Source organism: Lissotriton helveticus, chromosome 3_1 (assembly GCF_964261635.1).
Source record: "Lissotriton helveticus chromosome 3_1, aLisHel1.1, whole genome shotgun sequence".
NCBI lineage: Eukaryota > Metazoa > Chordata > Amphibia > Caudata > Salamandridae > Lissotriton > Lissotriton helveticus.
This window is the reverse complement of record NC_136061.1, coordinates 1,251,944,222-1,251,970,476: the sequence shown is the minus strand read 5'-3', so window position 1 is coordinate 1,251,970,476 and position 26,255 is coordinate 1,251,944,222.

The window sequence follows — 26,255 nt, the reverse complement described above, 5'->3', positions numbered from 1 at the left end:
GGCCTAAGTAATCCGTGTGTTGGACTTTGGGAATCAGTGACGGGGTGCATAAGAACCTGTCTAAGCGGATCCGTTAGTTGTGGGGGATGGAGTGAAACGAGTAGAGTCTTGCTAGAGGGTGGTGTGCTCTCCACGCGTCCACTAACGCCCAGTGACTGACCCAACGGTGGAAGCGTTCCGTCTGTTTAAGGGCGGGAGAGTGTGGCGGTGCCGGGTGTGATCTGTCAAGTGCAATGTTGAGCGCACAGTAGTAGTCGCCCCCTAAGATCCATGGGAGAGATGCAAATTGGGCGAAAATGCCTGTAAGGGAATCCCAGTTCCTGTCTTGTTCAATATTCGGTTCATATATGCTGCCCAACAGAATGGGCTGTCCCTCCAGTAGTCACTCCTACAGGACATACCTACCCTCTTTGTCCACCACTCTCCGTAGTACCTGAAATGGGGTACCCGGGCGAATCCAGATCAGTGCGCCCCATGCGAATGCTGAGTATGATGTGGCACATATGGTTCCACGCCATCGGGTCCGCAGTTTGTTGATTTCTGGCGCTGTGAGGTGTGTCTCTTGCAGGAATGCAATTTGCATTTGTTGGCGTTTAATGTATGCATATGTTGCGCACCTCTTGCGTGGTGTATGGAGACCCTGTGTTTAGGGTTAGAATACTAACGTCTGCACTCTGCATTGGGAAGCCTGATGATCACTACCTGTGCCCTGTAGTGTGACGATGAGTAATGAAGTCATGGGTGCCGGCAGCGTCCTAGCCCTACGGTCCTGACATATGGCCGACAATGTCACCCACCCAGATTTGCTGGTTGCCCAGGTGCATGCGTCCCCCGCGGGGTGAAGGGTAGAAGGAAACCGGGTCAATAGAACATGTTACTGGGTGGGGAAACTGTCCCAATAACTGGGGAATATCGGCAGGGCCGATACCTCCAAACTAACTCTCATGGAACCAGAGAGTGAACAGTAAATGCGTGGGGGTGGTAGCTCGTGCCTGCGAGGCGGGGTCCCGCCGGGGCATTGGAAGGATCAATGTTCGTCATCTGAATTGTAGTGCGTCACGCATATTATGACGCAAGATGCGGGCGAGTTTCGTTTGGGCACGCCAACTCACATTTGCCCATCTAAGCCGGATACTTCTGGTCTTTACCTTTCGTTTCTATAAGTGCAGGGTACCGGCAGTTTGTGGAGTGACCGGGGGTAAGGTGATAGAGTCGGCTGCAGAATGGGTCTCATTGCTGTCATCTTCGCCTCCTGAAGAGAAGAGGTGGGGGGCCCCCTCGATGTCCTCCTCAGGTGGGGGAGCCCCCAGACCAGTTACAGCCTGGAGGGCTTTGCGTCATTCCTGCATGAGTTGCTCCAAATCCGGGGAGTCGACCATGTGGTGCTCCGTGGTTTCTATCCCTCCCTGTCGCACTTGTGTTGGTTGTGAGGTGCGCCTCCTGTTGCGTGGTGCTCTTTGAGTCCGCCCTAGTGATGCATCCTCTGCGGGGTCCTGTTTGCAGTGGTGGTCCGCCCATTCGCACGCGTCCGCGGCGGTGGAGAAGAAGTGTGTAGTGCCTGTATGGGTGACCTTCAGACGGGCTGGATATAGCAAGGAATATTGTATGCTATTTGCCCTTAGTCGGTGCTTCACCTCTAGGAAGGACGATCTTTGTTTCTGCACCGCCCTGGCGTAGTCAGGGAAGATCATGACGTGTTTGTTTTCCACTTGTAGGGGGCCTGTGCGTCTGGTGGCCCGCAGTACCGCATCGCGGTCCTGAAAGTGTAGAAATTTTGCAAGCATCGGCCGAGGTGCGGTTCCGGGCGGTGGTTTGCTGGCTGGTACCCGGTGGGCTCGCTCTATTGAGAAGAAAGTTGTTCGGTCCTTGGTTGGGGTGAAGGACTTGACCCAGGCTTCCATATATGCGATTGGGTGCACCCCCTCAACTCCCTCCGGAAGACCCAGCAGGCGAATATTACAGCGTTGTGAGCGTCCTTCTAAATCGTCCATGCGTTCTTCCACGTTGGTCAGGCGTCCCGGGACGTATTTTCTGCTGTGCGCTCATGGCGGTCTGTAGGTCGGCGAGGGACTTCTCCCCTTCCTTCACCTTGTTGGCCAGTTTCCGATGGTCATCTCGGATAAGGTTGATATCCGTTGTGAGGGTGACAAGTCGTTCCTCCATGGAGGCTCTGGAAAGTTCCATATCCGCCAGGACCTGGTCCAGTTTGTCCGAGATGGTCAGCTCTGGTTGGGTTGTGGATGTTTTGGTTAGTGTGTTAGTGCAAGTCTGATTCTCTGGTGCAGGTTCTGGGACCGACGTCTCTTGTGTGGCCCTGGGTTTCCTCATTTTGTGATTTGAGGTAATATCCTTCTCGCCCTGCGTTGTCAGCGGTGGGGGTGGGATCGGGTCAGTGTCCCCCTGCGGTCCGATCGCCCCACTTGTGGACCGTTTGATGTAGGGGCGTAGTGTGCCCTTAGGTCACCTGCGCCCCAGTGGAGCCTGTTCCGTCGCACCGCCATCCATACGCGTGGTGGTAGTTCTTGTGTGGCAGTCGCTCCCTGCTGATTCCGCCACCAGCCCCCCTGTGTGGGGACCAACAATGATCGTAGCGCTAGTCCCAGCAGCCCCTGGGCATCTGCGATGAGCACAGGCTCCCAAACACGCCGGTGGGCCAGTAATTATTGCCTGAGGCGGGGGTGACCGAGGTGTCCACCCGCCTAGTCTATTGGTGCAGTGGCGGCTTGGTGGTGGCCTGTTTGCTGTGCCTAAGCCGCCATGGTGGCCACCCTATTAGGGTCAGGCAATGGCGATCTGGTCCCCTGGTCTTTGTGTTGAGTGAAGGGGGGTGCAGGGTCAGCTGAGGGCGGGATCCCTTGTCGCTCACCTTCTGTGACGCTGTGTGCAGAGCCCCTGGGGAAGTCCGGTTGGTGGTCGCGAGCGTCTTTAGCTCGCGGGCGCCATCTTAGAGTCAGGCAGCTTTTGACGCGAAGAGAGCCCCAGGAGAAGTGCCGTGGAGGGGGGCTTCCTTGACTCGAGCCCCGGAATCTGTCCACTGTAGTCTGCGAGGTTTGTCCCTGAGGTCGCTAGTTGCATCCGACCCCGTGGTGGTGTCGCTGAGGCGGAGGCTCTGTAGATGGTCGCCGGCTGCTCCCGGTCCTCTCCGCGACACGGTGGGTCCGCGTTGGTTGGTGGCGGTGGATGGGATGTCGCTGTCTCGCCCTGCCTGGGTTTGAGGTGGTAGCCAGGCTCTCCCGGTGCGGGAGATCGTTGTGCCCGGTGTGTGGTACGCCGCTGCAGTGGAGTCAGGGCTAGCTACGGGCGGCCGCCATTTTGTCGTTGGGCCCGGAATGGGATCCACGCGGCGATCTCAGCAGGCGCTGCAGTTTGCTGGTCCATTAAAGCACCCTCACATGCGGCCTCGGTTCCGACGCCAGTTATGGTAATTTTTCGCCTGAACCGACGAGATGGTGCTGTCCTCTGGTTTGCCTGGCTGCGGAGCCTAAGCAGAGCGCGTCCGCCATCGTGGCTTGCTTGGCCACGCCCCCCCGCCTTTGATAATGCCTTTTTTTAGAAATGGGATTCCTGGTTGGCTGAGTTTGTTATGAGCCCCAATGTACCCCAATATAGGTCTAGGTAGGTGCATGACCTTTTACCTACATTTGTTCTAACTTACTCTACATAACGGCTCTGGCGCTGACCTTTTACCTAGTTAGGTGACGAATAAATGTTGTGTGGTTTTCTTCGAAAACTAGCCTAATTTATTATGCATGAGGATTCTTAGGGGCATATTTACAAGCCGCTATCGTCACTTTTAGTGATGTTGTGATTGCGATAGGGGACTCGCCTTATTTGCAAGGCAGCATTAAGCCACAGCAAAAATGAGGAGAAATAAAGCATTTCTCCTCATTTCGCCTTTTTAGGACCAGGTTTTCCCTGGTCTTAATTTTGGCACTGCCTCCTCTTTACGCTGCCCTTGTAACATTAAATTCAATGCGTGTTGTCGTGAAACACCCACCGCAACACCCATTGCCCTCCCCTTTCACGCTAAATACAGTATGAAAGGATGCCTTATTTACAAGGCAGCGTTAAGTGTGGCTTATAAATAGGGAACACCTGGTCTTAAACATGCGAAACAAGGAGAAATGCTTTATTTCTCCTCATTTTTGCTGTTTCCATGCGGGCTGCCTCGTGCAGCACACATAGAAACAGCAAATTGCCGATGAGTGTTTGTGTGCAGAAAGATCCCCCTTCCGGCACATAAAAAATCATTTTAAAAAATGCAGTTTTTCAACTTCTATGTGTGCTGCATTAAGCAGCACACATAGAAGTTACAAAATGCATTAAGCAGAACATATATAAGTTACAAAACAGCATTTTAAGATTGTTTATGTGCAGGAAGGGGGACCTTCCTGCAAATAAGCAATCTTCCCCTCAACACAGGCACTGCTGCACTATGGTGCAAGGCTGTCTGTGTTGGTGCTAGGCAGCTAAAGTTAGCGCAGGGGGAAATGCAGGGCTGCACCATATTCTAGTAAATGTGGGCAGCCCTGTGTTTCTAAAGTGACGAAGTGGGTTGTTAGCCTTCTTGGCTTAACGACACGCTTCACCACTTTATTGTAAATATGCCCCATAGTATCACAGCAGGATTACCATCTTCTGCATAATAACTCTGTACAAAAGTCACAGCTGTCGTCATTCTTGGACAACAGGCCCACAGTACCATGACACATCTAGGTAGAACACTTGAGGGTACCTTTCAGGTATTTAAGTACCACATCTTCGCTGGGCAAACCAGAGGAGAAGCTTCCATGCTGACACGAGACGCTGAAGTCTCTGCACACAGACACTCCAGCATGCAGTGATCTGTCATCCTTTGCAGGGTATCCATTAGAGCCCAAGACGGGGTCCTTCATTCTCTCCCATCATGTAATGGGGTTGGCTCTTTCCTAGGGGGATTCAAGGCTTTACCCTTACGTACATGCTAGGTACACTTAAGAAAACTTAGTTTGGGTTTGCATTTTAGGAGTATGCATGATTACTGCCATGTATCTATATGCCTGTATATATTCACTGTTTTAGCACCATAGTAGAATTCTACCTTTTATCTGCTCTGTTGCTGCTGGTAATCGTATATATCTGTTTCTGTCTAATGGTTGTTGCAGCTCACGTATTTTATACTAGAATGACGCTAGTTCAATAAATACTTACTGAAAATGTCCCAATAGTTTATTCTGTTTATCTCTGTGAGACCGAGTGAGCATGAGTAACTGAGCGAAACGTTGTACACTGTTTTCACGATCCCTGAGGGGTCAGGGTTGTCATGTTCGATAGTTGCCAGAAACTATTCACTCCTTGTTAAGGTTGGGGGGCTTATAGTGGCACTGTGAGCTAGCTGGTCTACAGGTTAACATGTCCTTTGGGGTGTCTGGAATCAGTCTTAACACCAATCCCTTAGTTTATGTTGTCTAAACGCGCAGATCCTATATAGATTTATAGGAACTACATGACAAGGTATGCACCCAAGGCAGGTAGGAACCACCACTCTATTCAGGGTAATCTAGATACACTAAAAAATAACTTGTGCTCACCCCATGGTAGCTTGGCACAGAACAGTTAAGCTTATCTAAAGAGGTAATGTGTAAAGTATTTGTGGAACTCTGATGCATGGTGACACAATGAATACACCACAGAAAGACTCAACACAGGTCTAGAAATGTAGATGTTTATTTCCTGTAGAAAACAAGACCACAATTACAAAAATCCAAACTATGGAAGTTGAAATATTGGATTTTAAAGGAATAAATGCAGCGCTTAGAAGCAAGTAGCCTAACAAGGTTACTTTAGGTCACTCTGGACCAAGGCAAAGTCAAAGTTCAGGCCGCCCATGATGGAGTGCTGGCCGGCTAAAGGACCCATGCAGGCCCCGGTAAACAAAGTACCTTTCCTGGTCGCAAACAGCAAGATGCATCAATGATCTCCATGCAGTGAAGGCAATGCTTCAGTTCCTGAGACAGGTGCCAGAGTCAAGAGGCGTAGATCGATGCACCGGATTCTGCAGAGCTGGTTCCAATGTGATGCGCCAATTTTACTCTTGCAACTGGGTTGATGCGCCAGTTCTATTACACACACACAGGAAATGCATTGAAATCTGTGTTGCAAGTATCTGGGCCACTTCCAGTGAGCCAGGCACAGGAGCAGGGGTAGAGACTTTGATATTCCTGAGTTTCAAGCAACAGGAGGCAAGCCAACAATCCCTTGGAGATCACTTGGAGGTAAGGCAGAGTCCAGCCCTTCAGCAGAGTAAGAGGCAGCAGGGCAACACAAGAGAAAAACAGCCCTACCAAGTCCGCAGTCCAAAGATGAATCATGTAAGCAGCACAGCAGTCCTTCTGACAGAAGTTCAGTTCAAGATCCAGAAGTGTCTGATTTTTTGGGGTCAGAGACCCAGTACTTATACCCAAAAGTGCCTTTGATGCAGGGGTGACTTCAAAGCAGTTCTCCGAAGTGCACAAGGATCACTTTCAGCCCTGTCTTGTCTGCCAGGCTATTTTTGGGGGTAATCAGTCCTTTGTGTGGGGACAAGACACAGCATATTCAAGTGAAGTGTTAGCCCCTCGCTTCCATCCTGTCTAGGCAAGGCCATCAGCATGTAGATGTATGTAGATGGGTACTCAGATACACCTACCCTTCCTATGTTGTGGCTGTCTAAAGGGAATGCACAAAGTGTAGCTGCACCCACCCGAGGCTTGTGTTGGAGACAGGCTGTCAGGCACCTAGAGCAGTAAATGCAGAGAAATGCCCACTTTCTAAAAGTGGCATTTCTAAAATAGTAATGTTAAATCCAACTTCACGAGTACGAATGTCTTATCATTACCATTCCATACATATGAAACATGAAAGAGCCACTCCTCTCTGATCAGGAATTATAGCTTAAAAGTGTATTAAAATATTGCCAATGCTAGCCTATGAGAGAAGTAGGCCTCACAGTAGTGAAAAACGAAATAGGCTGTTTGTCACTATCAGGACATGTAAAGGTCAAACACCCATATCCTACCCTTTACTTGCATGGCACTCTGCCCTTAGGGTTACATAGGGCCTACCTTAGTGGTGATATATGTATGTAATATTAGGGAAGATTGAGGCTTGGCAAGTAGGTTTAAATGCCAAGACAAAGTGGCTGTAAACTGCGCACACAGGCACTGCAGTGGCAGGCCTGAGACAGGTTTGAAAGGCTACTTATGTGGGTGGCACAATTACTACTGCTGGCCCACTTGTAGAATTTGAAGTACAGGCCCTGAGTATATGGTATACCACTTTTCAAAGGACTTACTAGTAAATCAAATATGCCACTCAGGTATACACCAATAAAACCATTGAATTACCTTGTATGCAGGTGTGTTTATTGTGAAAGAGCAAAATGCAGACACTCAGAGGGAAGTTAGCCAGTGGCTAAAGTGGGCTGACTCATTGTCCCATGTTATATGCTGTAGGGGGGCAGAAGCAAAATGTGAATGGCACAACAGACCAATGGATAAAAAGAACTGTATGAATGCCCTTTTAAGTAAGTATAGTGTAGACATAATTTTACTAAAATCAAAAGGTCTTGGCTAAAACTAGACCTAAAAATGCCAAAGCATAGACCATACATAACGATTCACAGAATATATTATGTTATTTATTCCCATTGTTCAAGAATGAGCATCATGACTTACTCGAGCTTTCGCCTTTTGTGAGCTTTGGCCCCTTACCACACTTAACAATGGTATTACAGAACATTTCACACTCTTCACATCTGCGTTTTTATAACAAATATGGATGGCAGGTTATGGTAGCATCCATGTTGGGTTTTTTAATATCATTCTATTGAGGTATTGAAGACTTAGGTTTAGGAATTGGACCAAGGAGTGTATGTTCTAGTTGTAGACATGCACTCAAGTTCATGGAGACTTGCTCTAACTATTTGTCTGCCAAGGAACAGCAAAGTCAGTAGTAGATAAGGGCGGTTCAACAGAGTTTGAAATGGTGGGGTTTACAAGTACCAGGGTAGAGAATATTCTGAATGATCTAAATATGTATATTAAGATAGCGTACTTTCCAAAAATGTTTGTTCCAAAAAGATTCCCAGTTCATAGTTAAGTAAATGACAGAAGGCTAAAAAACACAATAAAGTTCTTCTGCCTCATAGGTTAACATTACATCCAGCTTCTTGTTGCAATAGCTCCATGAAACTGCAGTTGTCAAAATAATTGCTGTTTATCAGTGTGGGTCTTGTGGAACTAATCATTTAGAGAAGCCAAACCCTTCAATGGTCCGCAAGACTGATAAAGGTGTGCAACTACCACTTGGCTGAAAGGGCTTCAATCTCCCCCTCTGCACCCCTAGTTGTTGGCCACAGTCCTGCATGCTGCTTCTTTAAATGACAGGCACAAGGCAGGGGCACACAATTTTCAAGCTGATTTAGGCTGGGCTTGAGCTGGCACTCTCATTACCCACTGAAAATTGTTGGGCACACAAAGAGTCAGCGAATGCAAAACTCCATCAGAAAATATTGGAAAGACAGAGATTCAGAAGAAACAGAATGAAAATATTTCACTCCCCAAATAAAAAGTGAAAAAATGAATAAAACTAGAACTTAAATGTTGCATTCTGATATCAGGTTTTTTGGCTAACTGTAGTTATTGCCCCAGCCCTTCTAACTTGTCTGCTTCCCTAATCCCAGGAAATTGTTGGCTCCAGCCAAGAATTATATGGGTGCTGCAGGCCCTGGTTTACTATAACATGCATATAATATTTTCCTTCCAAAGATGCTGTTTATTGGTAATTGGGTGAACGCTCATGCCTTTCCTGTAAATATGACAACATTTTAATTGGTTGTGTCCCTTCTTCTTCTATTTCATGCCATGTATTTTATTCAGTGCTTTATTTGCAAAATCTTAGGGGGTCGATTCAGATTCGGGAAAGAAAACCGTCCGACGATTCGTATTCGTAGCCGTTTCCGTACGAATCGTACAAATCCGTCCGAATCGCGTAGTACGATCCGTTTTCCAAAAATACGTCCGAATGTTTTCGAACCGTACGAAAAACAAGCGAATTTCCGTACAATACTGACTCGGGATTTGAACCGTGCGATTTGTAAACATGCTGTACGACCCGCCAAGTACAATCCGGACCGGGGACCGAGAACGCAATTCGTACGGGAAAACAACGTCGCGTATGAACTGTGATTTGTACCGAAAACATCGCGTATGAGCGAGCCACACAATCAAATACGATTCGAAAACCCCCTGAACAAAGCGCACGCGTACCCCGTAAAAATGTCGCGTATGAGAGAGCTACACAATTGACGAAACAAACCCCACTCAACCAAGCGCACGCGTACCCCGTAAAAAGTCGCGTATGAGAGAGCTACACAATAATTGATGAAACAAACCCCCCCCTCAACCAAGCGCACGCGTACCCCGCTAAAACGTCCCATATGAGAGAGCTACACAATATTTGAAGAAACAAACCCCCCTCAACCAAGCGCATGCGTACACCGCAAAAACGTCGTGTATGAGAGAGCTACACAATGAATGACGAAACGAACCCCCCTCAACCAAGCGCACGCGTACCCCGCAAAAACGTCACGTATGAGAGAGCTGCACAATGAATGACAAAATGAACCCCCCCCTCAACCAAGCGCACGCGTACCCCTAAAACAGCACAAGGAGGGTGGAAACAAGTCGCACAACACCGCAAATCAGGTCTCATAAGTACAAACCATTGCAAAAGAATGTTCTGGCCAGATCCAAACTGGCAAACAGAGGGCCCAACTCAGACCCACCCCTTATAACACACCCACAAAAAATTAAAACTAAGCCATACCCACAAAGGGACCAATAAAAAGGGCTCAAACACACAAGCCAGCATCCTTTGCAACATACACATTTACCAACAGAGACTGACAACACACCAACAACTGCACACATCCACCTTCACACATACCACCAATCATATTCAGACCCACAAACCCCCTAAACATTAAGACCCACACACACCCCATCCATACACACCGTTACCCCCCAATCACATTCACCCCACAACATGTGTGCACAGAAGAATCCAAAGTTCACAAACCAGGAGATGGAGATCCTTGTAGACGAGGTCATCAGAGTCGAGCCACAGGTGTTTGGCGCATTGGTCAGACAGACCAGCATAGCTGTCAAAACACACCTGTGGGAGAGGATCGCCAATAGGGTCAATGCTGTTGGTTTGCCAGGCCAGGTGGTACGATCTGCGAGGATGGTGAAGCGCAAGATGGATGAGGACTACGCCCAGAGCCAGTACACTGGAGGTGGTGGTCCCCGCAGACCAGTACAGTACCAGCCCTGGGAGGAGAAGGTCATGGCCCTGCTACCACAGGTGGGAGTACATGGAATTGAAGGAGTCGTGGATCCTGGTGAGTATACAAACAACTCATGTAACATGGGGGGACTCCCAGCAGTGGCCACACATATGAGGGGTGGGTGGATATGACTCCCAGCAGTGGCCAACAGTATGGGGGTGGGTGGATATGACTCCCAGCAGGGGCCAACAGTATGGGGGTGGGTGGGTATGGCTACCAGCAGTGGCCAACTGTATGGGGGTGGGTGGATAGGACTCCCAGCATAGGACATACATATGAGGGCTGGGTGCAGAGGACTCCCAGCAGTGGCCAACAGTATGGGGGTGGGTGGGTATGGCTACCAGCAGTGGCCATCAGTATGGGGGTGGGTGGATATGACTCCCAGCAGTGGCCAACAGTATGGGGGTGGGTGGATAGGACTCCCAGCAGTGCCCAGACATATGAGGTGTGGCTGGATATGACTCCCAGCAGTGCCCAGACATAAGAGGGGTGGGTGCAGAGGACTCCCAGCAGTGCCCAGACATATGAGGGGTGGCTGGACATGACTCCCAGCAGTGCCCAGACATAAGAGGGCTGGGTGGATATGACTCCCAGCAGTGGCCAACAGTATGGGGGTGGGTGGATATGACTCCCAGCAGTGGCCAACAGTATGGGGGTGGGTGGGTATGGCTACCAGCAGTGGCCAACAGTATGGGGGTGGGTGGATATAGCTACCAGCAGTGGCCAACAGTATTGGGGTGGGTGGATATGACTCCCAGGAGTGGCCAACAGTATGGGGGTGGCTGGATATGACTCTCGGCAGTGCCCAGACATAAGAGGGGTGGGTGCAGAGGACTCCCAGCAGTGCCCAGACATATGAGGTGTGGCTGGATATGACTCCCAGCAGTGCCCAGACATAAGAGGGTGGGTGCAGAGGACTCCCAGCAGTGCCCAGACATATGAGGTGTGGCTGGATATGACTCCTACAGTGCCCAGACATAAGAGGGGTGGGTGCAGAGGACTCCCAGCAGTGCCCAGACATATGAGGGGTGACTGGATATGACTCCCAGCAGTGCCCAGACATAAGAGGGGTGGGTAGATATGACTCCCAGCAGTGTCCAACAGTATGGGGGTCGGTGGATATGACTCCCAGCAGTAGCCAACAGTATGGGGGTGGGTGCAAGGGGTAGGGCCTGAAGGGTGCAAGGGGGATGACAAGAAGGCTGCAAGGGGAGAAGGGTGTAAGTGGGAGGGTAGGAGGGTGCAAGTAGGATTGTGAATAAGCTAAAAATGTGGCCACCCCTATCAACAATACTGTGTACGTCCACGCCCAATTGCACTCATCCCATATGGCCCAGGTACACACCCATGCACCATGCTCAATGTACAAGGAGTGTGAAAGCAAAAAACAAGGACCCCCTGATTAGGAATTTGGAAGTTCCAGAGGACAAGGACAAATACTTTGTATAAACAGACAATTAAAATAGGACAGCTGGCTAGGAAAATTCATAAAATAAAAAAATTCATAAACATTATATTTAATCAAAATAAAATAGAAACAGATCTACTTCGTTTGCTCAATTTTTAATAAATTTTTTTTAAAAAGGGAGAGAGGAGGGAAATTAATAAACATACATATAGCACAAAAAAAGATAACATCACAATAATTAAAAATGACAAAAGGACACAGTTCTTAAACACTTCTCATAAAAATTCCTATCTCAAATAATCTAGTTACATATATTCTCAGCTGGTGACAACCAAAGTTGTCCCTACTTCAGCAATTAAAATCAACCATGTCACAATGGGTGGCAAAACATAATCTGTTCGACGCGCGTTTCGGCGTTTCCACAAACGCCTTCTTCAGGAGCCACAAGTTTGTACTGTAACATATGTATAAAAAAAGAAAAGGAATATTTTACAAACAATTCATTTTATTCCCAAAAATTCTTTCATATTAATTTTAACTGTTGAAAAAGACATATATACATTCCCTCCTTCATCAATATATCACCTAAAAATGCAGCCAGCATAACATTCGTATGTTAAAAACCAGAAACAAATACAATTTGTTCACATTTCCCTAACTATACCTAGCTGTCTTTTTTGATAAACAGTTAATTAAAAGAGAAGAAGGTCTCATCTCCTAATAGACTTCTAGAGCAGTTGTTAGTTGAATCTAAAAGCAATGAGCAGTGGAAATGCTAGATAATTTTTTATACTAACATTCTAAAGGGCCAAGAATTATTAATGCAAAAGGCACTCAATTGCTGATACTCAAATTACCTCAATCTATTTTCTTTCAAAAAAATGTGTTGTCTCCATATTTTATATATATTATACTTACTTCAATTAAAAAGATCAGTCTTCATATGATCAGATTACTTCATATCTATATAGAGGACACTCCATTATTGGTCAGACAGGGGTGTCAATTTATGTCTGCAATTATCAATAAAAATTTGTATTACAAACAACGATAATTTCAAGGATTCGATATACAAGTTTAAGGCCTCTCTGTTAGACAATCCATTGGTTCTAAATAGAACCATAAGGAATATACTATATTTTGTAAAGGTCAACAAAGGGGGAACTTACTACTCAGACTCAATATTACCTGTTACATCCAGACTCTAGGAATTCTTAAATGCCTCAAATGAAGCCAGAATAGCTAAACGCAGTAAGTAGCGAGAAATTCATTTTAGAGCTACCTTTGGAGTAAACCGGGGCTCTTTTACCAATCATACTCTATAGCGTACAGGAAATCTTAAATTTTTAGATGACTAAAAGGCTCACCCCGGTAAGTTCTACAGTGATAGATCGCCACTCGTCAATCTGTTTGTTTTCCTTTCAACAATGTCCGGTGCAAAAGCTGTTAATACATGAACCAAAATTACTAAATAAAGCATATATAAGATATTTGGTAGTTACAACATTGTAAGTATATCTTAGGGTATTATTTTCACTTACTTTTTATGTGTATTCTAGTAACATATTATCTCATAATTTTTACGTAGATATAGGGCTTTACGTTCCCAGATATGGAGTAAAGTACTTTCAACTCTTTAATCCGGTCTGTCCTTTGTATTTTGGAATTACGCCGGTGTTTACTGGAAAAAACATATTAATCTAGAATCATTTTTTCTGTTTATCAAAAATGCTCATTCAAACAACACTTCGAACAGCTTGTAGCTGTCTAAAGTAGATCGGCAGTTATCTATCGCGCTTCTTACCTCTAATCAGGATGTAACAGAGTCAAAAACGTCGAGCCGCGGACGGGCAGGTTATAGCCGCTGGCGTCTCCCGACCGTTGGAAATGATATCCTCCGTGTGTGGACACGGAGTCCTTCTTTTAACGTGTTCAGGTTTAAATTGTACGTAGCTACGCGCACATGTGACCCAATGAGGTCATGACGCAAGGGGTCCAAGAATCTGAAGGTAAACGTTTAAAGGCACATCTACAATATAGCCAATGTATAATATTACGAATAAATGTGATTCAGGTAAAAATAACGCATTCAGTGCACTGACATGTACGTGTCATACACGATTCAAAGGCCTTTTACATATGCAAGTTGTCAGTCCATTGCCTTATAATTTATAATTTTAATCTATTTAAAGGAAAAAAAGAGAAGTTTTTTTTTTTTTTTTAACACGAACAGATGGCATTCGTTAAGGGTGACATATGTATATCTCTATTAGCTATAACGATCTTCATAGGCAAAGAGATATTACATTATCTTTATATAGGGGACGATGGGCCACATTATGGTACTATACCATATCATGGTACTATACCATATATCTACTGTTTCCTTACATGATTGCGTTCTCCCAGGGGATATCGCAATTCAGCCCGATCCTATATGTATTAAGAACAAAAATCCAGAAGACTTCTCTCTTCTTCCTAATGGCGCATCCCCCTTTACTATCGGGAGTTCTTATTTTTTTAAGGATGCGCCATTGGAAGTCCTCGGGTTTGTGGTTCTCTTCAAGGAAGTGCTTAACTAGTGGTGCTGCCACTTTGTGAGTCCTAATCGCGGACCTGTGTTCTGTTATGCGGACCTGGATGGACCTACAGGTTTCGCCGACATAACCCAGGCCACATACACATCTTATAAAGTAGATTACATTTGTAGTCTTGCAATTCCAGAGATCATTTGCCTTTGTCGTGTACCCGTTGTGAGTAAATTCCTCACCTCCGATAATGTTGTTGCATGATTTGCACGAGGAACATTTTACTGTTCCACGTACTGGCAGATTATTTAGCAATGATCTCTGTATGGGGCCATTGTTGGAGATGTTGGTATTAAATCTGGAGTGGACTATTTTATCCTTAAGATTCTTGTTTCTTTTGAATGCAAATAATGGTTTTGGTAGTTTTTCACTCGACGTTGGATTGCAATTCAACAGATGCCAACTAGCATTAATTATCTGACGTATACGCTCATTCAGTGTAGAATGAGTAGTTACGCATACCAATTGGTCTTTTACCGTTTGTTCTTTGGGAGTTAGCAGTGCGTCGCGATCAAAGAAACGGGCTCTCTTATAAGAGCTTCTTATAAGCCTGTGTGGGTATCCACGCTCGAGAAACTTCTTGCGAATGATTGACGCCTGTTTATCATAATCAGCAAGGTTAGTGCAATTTCTGCGCACTCTAAGAAATTGCGAGAAAGGGATACTTTCCCGCTGACTCTTGGGGTGGAAGCTACTGAAATGTAACAGCGTGTTACGGGCTGTACTTTTCACATACAGATCAACCTCCAATTTGTTGTTGTTTTCACGAATTAACAAATCTAAAAATTCTACCTGGCTCGTACTATGTTGAGCTGTAAAATGTAAATTTTCATCTGTCAAATTGATCCATTCTAAAAACTCTAAGAGGGAGCCATTCCCATTGGTCCAGATAAAAAAGATATCGTCTATATATCTGGACCAATGGGAAATAGATTCAAAAAAGGGGGCCACCTCGTTGTCAATAAATCGGTCCTCAAAGGCAGACATATAAATGTTTGCTATTGATGGGGCAACAGAGGCACCCATACTGACTCCTCTGAGTTGGCGGTATATGGAATCGCCAAATTCGATAATATTCTCAGTCAAGACAATATATAAACAGTCAATTACAAAGCTTTTTGGACAATCTATGTTATGCTTGTCAATAAATTGATCCGTTGCCCTAATGGCTTCATCGATGGGGATATTACTATACAAGGACGTGATGTCCATAGTGACCAATATGTCTCTATTCGGAACGAATTCTAGATCTTCCACAATATTAATCATATGTCCCGTGTCTTTGACATATGATTTAATTTTTGGAATATGTGGCCTCAAAAAATGGTCTACGAATTTAGAGAGAGCTTCAGTTGGTGTACCAATCGTTGATACAATAGTTCTATATGGCGGATCTATTGCAATCTTATGTATCTTAGGAAGGCCATAGATACAAGCTGTTTTATTACTACTGGTATTTAAAAATTCGTGTACCTGATTTGTAATATCTCCATTAATAAGGGCCTCATTCGTTAAAAGTTGGATTTTTTTGACAATGTCCTTTTGGGGGTTAGTCTGAATTTTTTGATAGGTGGAGTTATCATTCAGCATTGTGATCATACTACATTCATATTTACAAGAGTCCAATACGACAATGCCTCCTCCCTTGTCGCATGCTTTTATGGTCAGATCCTTGTTTTCTGTTATTCTTTTTAGGGCCAGGAATTCTTCTCTACTTAAGTTATAAATGGGTTTGGGGACAAATTTAAGGGATTTTTCCAGTTTTTGGAGAACTACCAGTTCAAATGTGGCCACCTCCGGACCTAGTTGTTCTAATCCTGGACTAAATGTGGAAGGTAGTGTTATTTCTCTTTGTCTAATGTAATCTCCCTCAGCAACTTCCCTATCTTGAAAGAATTTCCTTAACCTAATTTTTCTGAAAAAGGATATGATATCCCTATGTAGATCAAATATATTTGCCTGAGCTTGCGGCACAAAAGAAAGACCTTTAGACAACAAGGTTTCACTATGTATATCAAGCTCTGTGCTGGACAGGTTGAAAATAGGTATTACATTCCCTGGCCCCAGTACTGTCTGCTCCGAGTTTCTCTGATAAATTGAGGTTCCTGCTGAGGATGTTGTTGGTGTTGCTGTTGGTGTGGATATTGGTGATGCTGTATCTGCTGTTGTTGCTGGTTTTGGAAATTGCCCCTGGTTTGCCCCTGACCCTGGAATCTCACTCTGGGGCGGCCGCGTCGGGCCCCCTGTAGGATAAAAAAGGGCGCTGATAAGGCCGGGAGCCAGCATAGGAATTAAACCCACTATCAGGTTCATAATGATTTCCATTGGTGCTTTCACCTTCAGAATCTGATGTGTCTGTGAAATTATTCACCCGTTGCTGGACATTCCTAGATTCGTCCCTGTAATGATTTTGTTGGTAGAAGTCTTTACCTAAGTAAGGGTATGTTGTTTCTTCTGAATAATATCTTTTATCTTTATTCAATTTATCGGTTTTACGTTTATTGAGGTAGGTAATGAATGACTCTAGATCTTTATTACATTCTGCTATCTTTCTCATAGCCTCCTCTACTCCTTCACTTTGTTTCAACTTCTCTTCCAGGTCTTCAATTTCAGATTTAATTTCTACTGCTAGCAATTTTGATGTTTCAACGATTAAGATCATAAAATCGCGAGAACATCTATTAGCTATGAGACTCCATTTCTCCAGGAAGAGTCTATGATGTACAAATAAACCAGGGGTAATACGAACCCGTAGTCCATTGGGGATTATGCCTGTTCTCAAATAAGACAGCATAAATTCCCCATGGGCTTCCATACGGATCAATTTCTTTTTAAGATCGATTAATTTCCTACTATCATCGTTACCTCTAGTATTGTCAGTGCACTGAATGCGTTATTTTTACCTGAATCGCATTTATTCGTAATATTATACATTGGCTATATTGTAGATGTGCCTTTAAACGTTTACCTTCAGATTCTTGGACCCCTTGCGTCATGACCTCATTGGGTCACATGTGCGCGTAGCTACGTACAATTTAGACCTGAACACGTTAAAAGAAGGACTCCGTGTCCACACACAGAGGATATCATTTCCAACGGTCGGGAGACGCCAGCGGCTATAACCTGCCCGTCCGCGGCTCGACGTTTTTGACTCTGTTACATCCTGATTAGAGGTAAGAAGCGCGATAGATAACTGCCGATCTACTTTAGACAGCTACAAGCTGTTCGAAGTGTTGTTTGAATGAGCGTTTTTGATAAACAGAAAAAATGATTCTAGATTAATATGTTTTTTCCAGTAAACACCGGCGTAATTCCAAAATACAAAGGACAGACCGGATTAAAGAGTTGAAAGTACTTTACTCCATATCTGGGAACGTAAAGCCCTATATCTACGTAAAAATTATGAGATAATATGTTACTAGAATACACATAAAAAGTAAGTGAAAATAATACCCTAAGATATACTTACAATGTTGTAACTACCAAATATCTTATATAAGCTTTATTTAGTAATTTTGGTTCATGTATTAACAGCTTTTGCACCGGACATTGTTGAAAGGAAAACAAACAGATTGACGAGTGGCGATCTATCACTGTAGAACTTACCGGGGTGAGCCTTTTAGTCATCTAAAAATTTAAGATTTCCTGTACGCTATAGAGTATGATTGGTAAAATAGCCCCGGTTTACTCCAAAGGTAGCTCTAAAATGGATTTCTCGCTACTTACTGCGTTTAGCTATTCTGGCTTCATTTGAGGCATTTAAGAATTCCTAGAGTCTGGATGTAACAGGTAATATTGAGTCTGAGTAGTAAGTTCCCCCTTTGTTGACCTTTACAAAATATAGTATATTCCTTATGGTTCTATTTAGAACCAATGGATTGTCTAACAGAGAGGCCTTAAACTTGTATATCGAATCCTTGAAATTATCGTTGTTTGTAATACGAATTTTTATTGATAATTGCAGACATAAATTGACACCCCTGTCTGACCATAAATGGAGTGTCCTCTATATAGATATGAAGTAATCTGATCATATGAAGACTGATCTTTTTAATTGAAGTAAGTATAATATATATAAAATATGGAGACAACACATTTTTTTGAAAGAAAATAGATTGAGGTAATTTGAGTATCAGCAATTGAGTGCCTTTTGCATTAATAATTCTTGGCCCTTTAGAATGTTAGTATAAAAAATTATCTAGCATTTCCACTGCTCATTGCTTTTAGATTCAACTAACAACTGCTCTAGAAGTCTATTAGGAGATGAGACCTTCTTCTCTTTTAATTAACTGTTTATCAAAAAAGACAGCTAGGTATAGTTAGGGAAATGTGAACAAATTGTATTTGTTTCTGGTTTTTAACATACGAATGTTATGCTGGCTGCATTTTTAGGTGATATATTGATGAAGGAGGGAATGTATATATGTCTTTTTCAACAGTTAAAATTAACATGAAAGAATTTTTGGGAATAAAATGAATTGTTTGTAAAATATTCCTTTTCTTTTTTTATACATATGTTACAGTACAAACTTGTGGCTCCTGAAGAAGGCGTTTGTGGAAACGCCGAAACGCGCGTCGAACAGATTATGTTTTGCCACCCATTGTGACATGGTTGATTTTAATTGCTGAAGTAGGGACAACTTTGGTTGTCACCAGCTGAGAATATATGTAACTAGATTATTTGAGATAGGAATTTTTATGAGAAGTGTTTAAGAACTGTGTCCTTTTGTCATTTTTAATTATTGTGATGTTATCTTTTTTTGTGCTATATGTATGTTTATTAATTTCCCTCCTCTCTCCCTTTTTAAAAAAATTGTATTAAAAATTGAGCAAACGAAGTAGATCTGTTTCTATTTTATTTTGATTATATATAATGTTTATGAATGTTTGTATTTTATGAATTTTCCTAGCCAGCTGTCCTATTTTAATTGTCTGTTTATACAAAGCAAGGAGTGTGAAAGTACTGACAACATAGCTGACACTGGGCCCTGGTGTAGGCAGCACAAGGCCCTCCTATGACCAGTGCAAACACTAACACCAGGACACGAAGGTCAGATATCTTGCACAGGAACTCACAATCACTGTCATGGCATCATGCTCCATGGGGGAACAGCCACACCACGAGGGACGCCCAGTTGCAAACCAGACTCAAACTACCAGCACGGCCCGTCACACCCCCCCTTACATAAACATAGCCACCTGGGACAGGCAATGGAGTGCCCCACTGTCACAATCGTCATGTAACACAACAAATACAGATCTGATGAAGCATCAAAGCAAAAACTGCACGCTGCTGATTCAGAAGTCCCTTGCACTAATATCACGACACCGTAGCTTCACCTTAGTGACGCAGCGGACGCAAAAAAATTGTGCCATGGTGCTGGGTAATGACAAGGTGATGCATCTGGGAGATGTGCCACATTCTAAAGCCCAGCGCCAGAAGTAGGTGTACTGGTCGTGGTGTGGTGTGCGGTGGTTGCCCGTCACGACGCAGCAACACCTCCTAAAAGTGGCTGAGTGTAATCTTAAAGATGTCACTTAGTCACTTCTATGCACTTGCTGCCTCAAAACCCTGTGCATGCATGAAGCAGACGTAAGGATTGACACAGCATTGTGCAGATAGGTCCACACAGAGCATTGCTGGATCTGCGTTGTGCCAACGACACAACTACAGCAATGTGCCACTTCCATGGCAGAGATGCGTGACGCAGCTGTTCTGTTTTCCCACCATGGTGATCTACAGTGTTAATGTGTTGCATCCATGCTGGCATAGCTGTGGTTCACGATGACTGCCAAATCCCTGCTGATATGCATGGCTGTGCCAGTCATTGTAAATAGACCCTCACATATCAATGACTCCTGAGCACAGATCAATCTGACCCCACAAAATAAACATCCACAAGTGAACATTCTGAAAAAACCAAAGCAGGTGGAATAGTGACAACGACAATGTATATGAAAATTTGATGTTGCATGACATGGCATTAACATCTTCTGTCTCTCACACCCACAGGGCAACGTGCGGTATCTACCCCCAACCAGGGGGGAGATGTATCACAGTCCCAGGCTTCACATGATCCTGATCCCACCAACAGCGACGCCTCTCACCACTCCACGGATGACCCCGACCAACCTGGCACCTCTGGATCCTAAACCCGTGCAGCAGTTGGATCAGGTCCATCTGCTCCAAACACCATACCCAATCCACAACTGAACCAGTCTGACAATGAGGGACAAGGTTCACCGGGCACCCAGGAGGTGGCAGACAACACCATCACTGTCAACCCTCAGGGGTCCCGCCGACCCGATGTGCCCACAACAGCAGGCCAGGCTCGTGTGGGCAGGGGTGGTGGGAGTGGCACAAGGCGGAGGCAAGAACCTGACCAGCAAGCTGCAGGGCCATGTATATCTGAGCTGAGAAACATCATCGAGGTATACCGGCGGGACACCAGGGAGTTCAGCCAGGGATTGGGGGCCCTCATTGACATTACAAAGCAGCAGGCCGAGCAACACACCAGTCAACGACGACACTAAGGACGGATGGAGGCAAGACTGTCTGAGTTCTTGGCGGTGCAGAGGGACATAAGCCACTCACTATGTCGGATCACTGACAACATGCAGCACCCTCCCTGTGTCGCCAGGCCAGAAACATCGAAGCAAAGACTGCAAACAGGCACAGGGAGGGTGGAGGAGGCGGAATCGTCCGACGGAGCGTCCTAAGCATCGTCAAGGCCTGCATGTGAGGGTCCCCCAAGGAAGGTGGGTCGTCCACGGAGAAGACGTTGAGAGGCAGTGGGCCATGCGCATCTCCCAGGTCACCAGGTCTGGCATCTTGCCTTAGTGTGCAACAGCATCACCTTATTGACTTTCCGACTCTCCCACATGGATTTGCTGGTCGCAGTGTGACCAATGATGCCAATCAATGTGGTCTTGACTCTGTTGACTCAAACTGCAAGGCATCACATCTCCCTCTGTGAACTTTGGATTCCCAACATTTTTGTACAGCACCTACCACCTACTCATATTTCACGCACAAGATAGATAAATAAATATAACAAACACTATACGCATTGATGTTGAAATTATTTTACCCAGAGTCAACAAAATACGTGATACGTGTGGGGATATGTCAAAGTATGCCAGAGTGTAGAACAAACTAAAGCCATCCATACACTGGACTCTGAGTCCGGTTGAGGACACACATAGGTCACAATGTATCATCAACTAAATACATGGAGGGCAATACTCACCTGTGATGGTTACTATCTGCTGAGGAGTGGGGGGAGGGGGGTGGCTTGCCATACTGCTATGACAGACAGTTACGGAAGAGTCCCATGAATGTGTAGAGGTCATGTGTAATGTGTAGGTGTCCAGGGAGGGAGTACCAGGTCTGTTTGTTGAGGTGGGAGAACTATCACCCACATGCAGTTGTACTGTGGATGTGATGAATGGTGCCCAGGGCAAGGGTGGCTGGACGGACTTCGGCCAACGGGGTGTTGAATGGCAGACGTCCACATATCTTTTCTTTTGGCTTGGGTTGTGGAGTGCCTACTGAGTGTGGCAGAGGAATATGAAGGTGTTTCTGCAGTTGACTGTGGGACTATTGTACGTATCTCAGGTGGACAGTCATGTGGCTGTGGCAGGGGATGTTGAGGATGAGGTGTGCGCATGCACCCTCGATGTGCACAAGTACTGCTGGAGTCTGGCTCTTGTTCCTGTGTAGAGGTTGTTGCCGTAGTAGAGCCGGCTGGTGTCGCGGACCAGGGTGGCTGTCTGTCTTGACTAGGAGTGGATCTATCTGAAGATCATTTCCAGCATGTGGAGGGACTTGCAGCATGAGGTAGTGATGGTGTTGACTTGGAGAACTGAATGCAAACGTTGACGTACCAATGCTGGATGTTGGTGTGCTTTTCCTCCAGCCAGGACTTGCTCTACCTTTGACCCATGTAGTTTGTGTATGTGTGGCCCTGCGTGCTGATGTAGTACTCCAATGTCTGAGGAGCAATCACTAATGTCAATTCCAAGCTCAGTGGTCTCAGATTTTGACACAATTAATGGGGAAACCTCTCTTCTCGATTAGCAGATGTGTCAATCCAGTTCCCCTACTGACCCCTTGCCCGCCAAGCAATACAACATCCTTGCTAAAATTCCCAATCACCATTTGGACACCATTTGTAACCTGTACCTCAGATTGGGCTCCAATCGGATGCGTGGAGAGACCCGTTACTCCTGCCCATCTTAAGTAAAGGCAATGCAGATCCTGAAGATCCTTTCAATCATACACCAAACTCTATTTATCAGTTCCAGCCAATAATTCATTTACATGTTCCTGGCAGCAACTGATGCCCTTTGTTGACGATAATAGCCTCCTTCACGACTCGCAATCCAGCTTCTGTCCCTGCTATAGTACGCGGTCGGCCCTCATTGAAATGGCAGACTATACGCTGGCAGGTCGACGAAGGTTTCAATGTGCCGTCGGTACTGTTAGACATGTCTACGGCATTTGACAACGTCGACCATCCCATCCTTCTGACGCATCAAGACCATAGGTGTGGGTGCCTCAGTGCTGAACTGGATATTGTCCTAACTATCTGACCGCACACAGCAGGTCCAGACCTACCCATTCTTCTCCCCAGTCTAACCACTGAAGTGGGGCGTGCCGCAGGGCTCAGCTCTGAGCTTGCAGAATTGCAATATTTACTTAACCCTGCTGGCTGAATCATTTGCCATGTCTGAAGTCAAAATCATCGATCGCTTGCTTGAATCCTGGTGGTGCAATGAGCAAGGGACTCACGTCTGAGTATACCCTCCCACACGTAGTGTGGATAAAATCGATTTTGGAAAAGCGGGTGGTGATGGACATGCAAAAAACGCCGACCACGGCGTACGGAGCACACCAATCCCCGTCCACGGCGGTCGGAGTACACCTGAGTCCGCGGCAGGTGGACGGAACAGAAAGAACACCGACCGCCGCGTACGCACATGACCGCAAATACATCCACTACCCCCGCGATACCTGCGCAATGTCCGTGTCCGCAATTAGGATAACTCCGCAAGTACCCCGGTAGTCACCGCCATCCACGTCCGCAGCGGTACCAATGCACCGAGAATCCGTGCTCCACAGCGGAACGACAACACAAACAACATCCCTACTGTCAAACCAATGCCATACATTGCGACGGAAGTTATCACCAAACACACGAAAAAGAACGACCACCCACCGAAAACATCCAAACCAATCACAACACACAATGATCCATAGCCAAGCACCACACAATGCACACCTGGCAACACTCCCACCTAGCACCTGACTGCCAATAACCATTCAGACACGGCCAAGACACACACCATAAAATAACTCCCACCCACTCCACAAATCCTCTGCATCACTGCATAGCTGCTAGAAGGATACACTACTGAACTGACAGCAAAGACATATATCATTCACACAACCCACACCCAAACACACCCACCACACAAAGACCCACCACACCATTCCTACACACCGCACACCTGCACCTCCCCATTCACGCAAACCCACACCCCGAGCACCACACACCATGGCACCAAAAAAAAAACCAAAATTCACTGACACCGAGTTAAAGGTTATGGTAGATGAGATAATCCGTGTCGAACCCCACTTATTCGGGGCCCTAGTGCAGCAGACCAGCATAGCCAGGAGAAACAGCATATGGGACCGGATAGTCACCAGGGTGAATGCCTCCGGGAGCGTCCCGAGGACGAAGCAGGATATACAGAGGCGGTGGCATGATCTCAAGACCCGAGTGAAATCCATTCGAGCCAAGAACTATCTCCGGGCAAATCACACAGGCGGTGGAACCCCCCCGGAGCCCTTACCCTACACCGAGTGGGAGGACAAGGTGATGACCATCATCCACCCTGAGAGCCTTGATGGACTTGCTGAGGGAGAAGAGGCTGGTAAGTACAAACCAAGCACCACGAGCACAACTACATGGTGTGCCTCACACAACTGTGAAGACACATCTCCCAGACCCCAACCCATGCATGCAGTCCACATACTCACCAACGTCGAAATCACTCCAACAGGCCCCCATGTCCATAGGGATGGCGGTGGTAGTGGTGGTGGGTGTGAGGGGACGGATCTACAACTCCCAACAGGCCCCCATGTCCATAGGGATGGCGGTGGTGGTGGTGGGTGGTGGTGGGTGTGAGGGGACGGAACTACAACTCCCAACAGGCCCCCATGTCCATAGGGATGGCGGTGGTGGTGGTGGGTGGTGGTGGGTGTGAGGGGACGGAACTACAACTCCCAACAGGCCCCCATGTCCATAGGGATGGCGGTGGTGGTGGTGGGTGGTGGTGGGTGGTGGGTGTGAGGGGACGGAACTACAACTCCCAACAGGCCCCCATGTCCATAGGGATGGCGGTGGTGGTGGTGGGTGGTGGTGGGTGTGAGGGGACGGAACTACAACTCCCAACAGGCCCCCATGTCCATAGGGATGGCGGTGGTGGTGGTGGGTGGTGGTGGGTGTGAGGGGACGGAACTACAACTCCCAACAGGCCCCCATGTCCATAGGGATGGCGGTGGTGGTGGTGGGTGTGAGGGGACGGAACTACAACTCCCAACAGGCCCCCATGTCCATAGGGATGGCGGTGGTGGTGGTGGGTGGTGGTGGGTGTGAGGGGACGGAACTACAACTCCCAACAGGCCCCCATGTCCATAGGGATGGCGGTGGTGGTGGTGGGTGGTGGTGGGTGTGAGGGGACGGAACTACAACTCCCAACAGGCCCCCATGTCCATAGGGATGGCGGTGGTGGTGGTGGGTGGTGGTGGGTGTGAGGGGACGGAACTACAACTCCCAACAGGCCCCCATGTCCATAGGGATGGCGGTGGTGGTGGTGGGTGGTGGTGGGTGTGAGGGGACGGAACTACAACTCCCAACAGGCCCCCATGTCCATAGGGATGGCGGTGGTGGTGGTGGGTGGGGTGAGTACCAGTGCAGACAGAATCGGCAACAAAATGAAAACAACCTGTCAAGTCCACATTACTTATCCTCACATTTCCGTTTTGCAGGTCATCCTAATCTGACAGCTGGAAGCAACACCCGCCCTCCAGACTCGCCACTCACAGAAGTCTCAGGGGACGATTGGGACGATTGGGCAGCCACCTCCGGGGCAGAGGATGATCCCGGCACAAGCAGGCAGCCAGGGCCATCTGGCTCCCAGGTCACACCTGCACCAACGACTACGGCCTCTGCCATTGTCACAACACCGGCCACTGTGACCTGCACAGCCACCACCAGCACCACCTCCACCACCACCACTACTACCACCACTTCTGCCCCTGCCACCCTGCCCAACCCACCGGCCAACGCCGTGCCAGCGCCATCCCAGCCACGCAGGGAGAGTGTGAGGCAAGGCAGAGATGCAAGGCCAGATCCGGCAGGCAGGAGCATACGCCAAAGACGACATGAGGATACCAACACACACAATCCTGTGCAACAGTCATTGGAAGCACTGGGCAGGGTGGAGGTAAGCTATCAACATGGTCAGGCACAGGCAGACCGGGCCCACCAGGACTTTGTTGACAACACTGCTATGTTGGGGGCCATTGAGAGGCGGCTTGGCCAACTAGTGGACATTTTTACCATGACAACCAACATGCGGATGCCATGTACATCCGCCAACACCACTCTCCGCACAACCCCACAAACAACGCCACCTCCACCGCCACCTGCGGCGGATGTGGTACCTGATGCCCCAGCGCAACCAGCTGACTCCGTACCGTCACAAAGACGGAGGGGCCGTCCGAGGCTGGAAGTGGGCGAGAGCAGTGTGGAAGCAGCTGGCACACGCTCCAAGAGGAACCGAAAATGACTATAACAGTACCTGAGCATGCCATTCACCCTGC